Source organism: Lepidothrix coronata, unplaced genomic scaffold, assembly GCF_001604755.1.
Source record: "Lepidothrix coronata isolate B3197 unplaced genomic scaffold, Lepidothrix_coronata-1.0 Scaffold137, whole genome shotgun sequence".
In the NCBI taxonomy this organism is placed as follows: Eukaryota; Metazoa; Chordata; class Aves; order Passeriformes; family Pipridae; genus Lepidothrix; species Lepidothrix coronata.
Window position 1 is genome coordinate 1,210,990 of NW_016690317.1, and position 7,251 is coordinate 1,218,240.

Consider the following 7,251-nt stretch of genomic DNA (forward strand, 5'->3'; position numbering starts at 1 on the left):
GAATATTAGTCCTAAGCTATAAGCCATAAATAAAACTGGGTTTACCAGGAGAGCATCTAGTGCTAGCCAGGCTTGATATATAATATATAGAATATTAGTCCTATAATCTGTAGGATATTAGTCCTAAACTCGAGGTGGAAAGGGGAGCTGACCCACCCCCAGCTGAGTGCTGAGCCCCCCTCCTGCCCCCTTCTCCTGGGAACCTCCCCAGCAGCAACCATGGAAAGGACTGAAGGATGTATGAGCACAGCCACAGATTCTCTGCCTGATTCAGTGTTTCCTTCCTGCCAAATCTCTCTCAAACCCCCCCTGAGTTTTCCTCATCCCAGCCCAGCTCCTCAGGAGGGAAAACTGGAGCGATCCCTTCTGCACTCCCCGAACCCCAGGGCAGGATTTCAGCCCAGCTCTGTTCTCCCACAGGGTTTTGCAGCACTGGTTGGGTTTTTTTACCCCTAAATAGCCCTTTTTATTAACATCCACAGCTACATTGAGGTGTTTGCTGCTGCCAAAGAGCTGCAGAGCTGCTGCCCTGGTCCTCCACTGGCCTTTTTGCCCCGTTACAGCTGCAGAGATGGAGGCACTTGGCAAAGCCTTCAAGGCAAGTTAGTTCTTCACTCACACTCTCTGCCTTCACTCGTGCTGCTTCTTTATCACCAAGTGGCTGCTGGAAATCACCCCGAGCTACTTGGGGATGAAACATTTACTATTTCTTAGTGACTCAAGGAACAGTATCCATGTTTATTGGCCCCTTGCCTCCCAGATTGAATATCCCCTCGGTTGGCAGCTCCCAGGATTTATCCCTGAACTCCAGCCCGGGCGCTCCAAAATGCTCCTTGGGTTTCAGGAATGTTCTGAGTTTCCCTCGAGAGCCACAAAAGCCTCCAAGCAATGGTGCTATATCCGGAGCTGGGCTGGAGGAGGGGGCACGAGGGAGGAGCCCTGCCAGGCTTTCAGAGCATTCCTCTCCTTCAGCACTTGGAAAAGGGAGGACAAACCCGACCTGTTGTGAAGCCCGGGGGTCACTAATTAACCCCTTCAGCAGCAAAAAGGCACCAAACCCCTCCTAATATTTTTTTAAATTCAGTTTTAATTCTAAGAATCAGAGAAAAGCAGCTATTTTAGAAAAGGGGAGAACAACTTTCACTGATTTTTTGGGAGTCTGAGGATGCAGCAACATCCCATCCCTGAGCTCCAAAGGGGTGAGGGAAAGGGGATCTCAGGGAGAGCAGCTCCCTGTGTGGAAAACAGGTTTTCCTGGAAGAGCAGTTCTGGTGTGCAGGGAGAAAAGAGACAACGCTGCAGTGAGCAACCTGTTCCTAAAACACACAGAAACAGGACTTTTGTAGTTGAGCTTAAAGCTCTCACACCCATTGTGGATTTTTTGACACACGGCGGATTTTTTAACACACTGTGGATTTTTTACAGAAACCAATAATATAATGTGTAATGTAAGGATATATATTATATTATCCAGTGTATTAGCTGACCTCTAAGAAACAAGTCCTTCTCAAAAATCCTGAGAAAGATCCATTCAGAGACGGATGGGGTTCATTTGGTTTGGGGATTATTATTATTATTATTATTATTATTATTATTATTATTATTATTGTCATTACTGCTATTGCTGTTGTGATGACACTGCTGGTCCCTTCCAACCTTACTGTGAGGATTAATATTATCACCATTATTGTTATTATTCTTATTCCTGTTCCACTGGCCTTAAATTTCTTTACACTCTTGAAAAATTGACTCATTTCCAGTGACAGTGTTGCTCTGTCAGAGTCCCATCAGAGAATAATCACGGAGAAAAAGATCTTTTCAAGATCTTTTTAGTCTAAAAAAAGTACTAAAAAAACCAAGTTTTTTACTTGGTAAAAAACTTCAGGTACTGCTGCTTGGGGGTCTGCACTGAGACAGTTGTCTTTAATCACCAAACCCAATGTGTTTCTGCTGTTCTACCTGTCTTTATCCTGATTATTTACCTATTTATCCATTCAAAAAGGCATTTTGCTGCTACCAAATATCAAAATGTGAAGGCAACAAAATAAAATTCCTGTTTGCTTTGACTCACTGCTGCTTCCTATAAGGAAAATAATATTTAGAACAGTTCAGACAAGCACCTTGTCTGGGCTCAGGTTGGGGAAGCAGAAGAGAATTTGGAGGAAAACTTGGAATAAGCAGCCCAGGAGGAATTTCCCCACAGAACTTGTGTGGGTTCAAATGGGATAAATTCACATCCTCCCCAAAAAAGTCTGTGCATTCCCATCCACTGCCTGTTATATGGGAATTTATCCATGCACAGGGAATCTGAGCAGCCAAACCCATGCAAAGGAAAAGGAATATGCATTTATTTTGGAGCTTGGAGTCCAGACCCATAAATTGCCTCCTCCCCTTGCCAAAAACTCAGGTTCCATGGGGTTGTTCCCCAGCTATTTTAAGGCACTTTTATGCCTTTCACTGGGTTGTTACATCCAGAGAACATTTGATTGGGAATTCAGCTGCCTGATTGGGAATGCATGACACAGCCCCCAAAAAGAGGCAGTTAAATTAAGTGACAAGCCTTGCTTGGGGTGTTGTTTCGTTCTGCCACACGCCTGGAGTGCCTGCTGCCTTCCCCAGGAAATATCTGAGCATAAATCTCCTCTCCAGCTCTATTTCCATGTGGGTCTGGGATATTGCAAGGCTCCAGAGGGCTCCTGGATGGAGAGGGCTCCAGAGGGCTCCAGATCCCAGTGTTCACCTCCCTGGGGACAGTTAATCGGCTGAAAATGATGTAAAAAATCCCAATTTAGGGACCACCAAAGCAGGTGGCAAAGAACAAATGGGCCAACAAGCACCTGCTGCACCCTCAGGGCTGCCTGGGCAGCTTTGCCATCTGCTGGTCTGCTGGGTCTGCGAGGAAAACTGGGGGAAGAGGATCTGACAGCACAGCTGGGATGAGGAAACAGTGTTGATCTTCCTCCTGGAGAGGTGGGAAAAGTCAGGGAGACAGGGAATTGCCCCCACGGAATTTGCCCTCCCATTTTACTGCTCTGCTGCCCAGTCCTGCAGCTGAGTTGGGAGATTTTAGTCCTGATGCCACAAGGAGTGATGGCAACGCAGAGGGAGGGAAATCTCCCTCCCTGCTGCTTGGCTGGGCTGATCCAGGATCCAGAGGCTCATCCCGACGGGGGACAGGGAATGCTGGCCCTGCAGAGGTGTCCCAGCAGCCTGGGGAGGTGCCAGAGCAGGCTGGGCAGGGGCCAGCAGGGAGGCAGGGCTGGAGAACTTCAGCCTCAGGAAGAGCAGCAGAAAATGCTTGGAAAGAACTGGGAAGACCAAGGGAATGTTGAGGCTGGCACAGAAAATAAACCCTTCCCATGGAACTCTTTGACCGCAGTGAGCTCATGGTGGATCATCTTGTTTTACACAGCTGAGCTTCCTCAGTTCTTCTTGGGTTAATTTTGCTTATTCCAACAGAGAAAAATCTTTGTTTTGGGGAAGATTGGGATGGGAGAGACTTGTCAGGGGGTTCAGGCTCTGCTGCTGGGAAGAGGTTAATGCTGGAGATGTGAGAGCCAGGAGAGCAACACAAAGCTGGGCTTGTTTTGCTGATCCTTCTTCTGCCACGAACCCCAGGAGCTTTTGAAGTGGGTTCACTTAATTGGTATCATTAATCTGAGTAGCATCATATCATCTTCGTTTGTACTGAGGTTAATTTTTGTTTGGGAAAAAAATGGCTAAACCTTTTTTTTAATGTGGCCAACATGTGCCTTTTATCCCAGCTGTGTTACTCGAAATGATGAATTAGAGGTATAATTTCCTTTCAGGTTTTGAAAATTAGCATCTAATTATTCGTAACCTAAGGGATATTAGCACTTCTTATGAAAGCAAGTGAGAATCTAATCTAAATTTAGAAGGGAGAACTTCTCAGTAAATGGCAAGGCTGGAATTATGCAAAGAGAAGAGAAACAAGGCACAGGGAAAAAAAAAATTAACATGGAAGAAAAAAGAATCAGAATTCATTATTTAAGCCACCCAAATAAAAAGGAATCTGCCTCTTTTGGATCTGTATTGGCAACATGATCCATCACCTGCCAGCTTTGAGAACAGCTCAGGACAAGCAGCAGGTGAGATTTCCATTCTCTTTGGGACCACTCAGATTTCTTTGAAGAAACTGAGATTATTTTTAACTTTTTGTTCATTTAAAAAAGTCAGGGGCTGGAATGAAAATTAGAAATGGGATTAATTTTTTTTTTATATTGGTGAGAAAGAAACACCATCAAGGCAGAGTGAGAAGCACCATCACAAATCCCCCATCTCTGAAAGGCTTTTCATAAGAATAAAGGAGGGTCTAAAGAATGGGATAGTTCAGCCTCAGACTCTTGGGCCTGGTCTTGGAATAAATCAGGGAATTAACCAAAGAATCACAGTTTAAAAAAAAAAAAAAAAGACTTTAGGAATCCAAACATCTCTGACAGAGACAAAACTGCAGCTGCTTTTCTCCTTTCCGAGTGCACAAAGCCCAGATCATTTTTCTGGTCGATAATATTTCACTATTTGAGGCTTTTTCCTCTGATGAGGAGCAGCATTTTGTTCTCCTCTTTATCTTTAAACCACAGATTTATCCCAGAGAGAGCTGCAGGAAGCAGCACCAGCCCTGGGTGTCACCCGACAGCTCCTGGCTCCTCATGAATCAAATCCCCCCGGAGAAGGAAGGCAGCACAAGGAAGGCACTTTCCTGGGATGATCTCCTCGGGATTTCAGACTGACTGGTTTCTGACTGAACCACCCCGAAGGTCCTGCAGTGAAATGTCCTGTCTCTGGGTCACATCAGCTCATTAACTCGCACAGCCAAGGCAGAAAGGAAGCACTTGCCGTCCTGTCTCTCGGCTCTTTGGGTTATTTTCTCTCCCCTCTGGATGCCAGGCTGGTCATTCCCACATCCTGGCATCACGAGTGCCTGTCTCTGGGAACACTTTCACTCACCACCAAGCCAGAGGGTGATTGATTCCTCCCCCAGGGCACACACAGACCTGTGACTGTGGCATCTGCACTTTGCCTCATTTATAACTGGGACTCACAGGCCACGAGGTTTTGCTCAAAATAGGAGTTTCCACTCTCCCGTGCTGGGGGGGGAAAAGATTGCCCTTCCAAACTGGGAGACGTGCTAATATTGTCTGCTGGGATGTTCCTGAGCTTTCTCCCCTCTGTTTTGGGGCCCAAATGAAATGGGTTTGGTGCTGGTGCAAATTTTGGCAGCCCTGGAGGCTGAAATAATCTCCAGACAAAACAGGGGGTGGCCGGAGTAACCAGGGGGTTTCCAACCCTCTCCCTTTGGTGACCCTCACAGGGATGTTGTCCAGTGGGACTGGGCACTGGGAAGGGGAGCTGGACCCCCAGGATGCCCTCGTTGCAGCACTGGCTTTGACCCAGATCTCTGTGTCACAGTTTGGGCACATCCCTCATTCCTGATTCCCCGATAAACCGGCAGCGATTCCTCCTCCACCCCCGGGCTCCTCCTCACCTCTGCTACAGCCTGGAGATGATTTTCCCTGTGGAAATAAAGTCTTGGTGGTGCCCAGGGCTTTGGTGCACACTTTACACCCAGCTACAGCACCTTCCAGCCCCAGGGGATGAGGGAAGATGTTTCAGAGTCACTCTAATCCTCCCACCTACGTCCCAGGTCCAATTTTTCCATGAGCAGTAAAGCTGAGGGAGGCAGTTTGTCTTCCCAGCCACGCTGAGGGAAGGCATAATTACAGTTTATCTTTTCACTCCACACCATATTATTCAAAAGGACAAGATATTTGCCTGGAAACTGTGCAGGAGGTGGGAGGGAAAACCTCCAGCCAACACTGGGCACTTCAGCAGCACCTTTCATCAGAGGACGTGGAAGGGCTTCATAAATATTATTGAGGGATTAAACTGATAGATTTTTGTCCGTTTTGCATTGGCCAGAGCTCCTCTCCTGAGGAAGGCAATGCACAGTTCCTGCTGTCCTTCCCAGGGGATGCTGTCTAAGCCCATCAAATATTTTTAATGGCCATTTTTCCTGTTGTAAAATTGGAAAATGTGGTTTAGCCCTGGATTACGGGGTGGGCCAGTGAGGGGGTTTAGTTGTTGAAACCAGGAGCTCTAAATATGCACAGTTCTGGAAAATACAGGTTCAGGTGCACTCAGGTGTGGCCAGGGTTGTGTCCATCCCTCCCTTCTGCAGGTCTTTGGGATGGGGACAGGAGTAACTGCACTGGGATTTTCCCAGAGCAGCCGTGGCTGCCCCACCCCTGGAAGTGCCCAAGGCCAGGCTGGATGGAGCTTGGAACACACTCCAGTGAAAGTCAGGGGGGTTGGATCTGGCTGGTCTTTAAGGTCCCTTCCAAGCCAAACCATCCCACGATTCCACCATCAGGAGTGTGGCTTTTCCTCTGGGATTTCAACCCTCCAGCTCCATCCCTTCTCCCTGCAGGCAGGGAGCTGATTCCATGCCTGGAGCCAAGCACATGCCAACGTGTCCCACTAAATTCCGGCCTGAAAGTGTCTTTGGACACGAGCACTAATGAGCTCTGCCAGCCCCATTACAGCCCCAGGCTGACACAGCTCTTCAGAGAAGATTTAAAACAAAAGTTGCAGGGGTTTGGATCACACCCCCTTCTGTTGCTGTGGCTTGTTCGTAACATGGGTATTTAAAAAATAAATTTATTATAAATAAAAAGGAGCGTTTAACATCCAAGTGACAGCACAACCCAAAGCATATAAATGCCAGTTTATAAAGCCTTGTTCCTAAGTTTATATAAAACATCTCACTGACTTTGCTGAGGTTCTTTTTTAATACCAAAAGGACTCTAGGACCCAATCCAAAGACCACTGAAATGGATGGGAGTCCTCTCATTGATTTAAGTGCTTTTGGGGCAGCGTGTTTCCAACCCGGGGTGGATGCACAGGGAGGTGTCTCCAGCTCGGGATGCAGGACTCTTGCCCTCTGGTGGCCGTTGCTCGTCCGAGAAATAAAATATCAAGAAAAACAGCTTTACAGCTGGATTAGGGGAAAAAAAAACCACACACCAGCCAGAAAAAATAAACCCAGGCTCACTGTGCTGGGAGGGTGAGTCTGCAGTGCCACGGGATGTGTCTGTCAGCACTGGACTATCCCCACAGGAGCAAAAAGGGCAATAACTTTATTTTTTCCGGGGTTTTTTCCCCCTTTTTTCCCCCTCTGAGGTTTCCAGATTTTGATCTGTCAGCTGCACAGAGGGGGGATTCTCTAAAGCA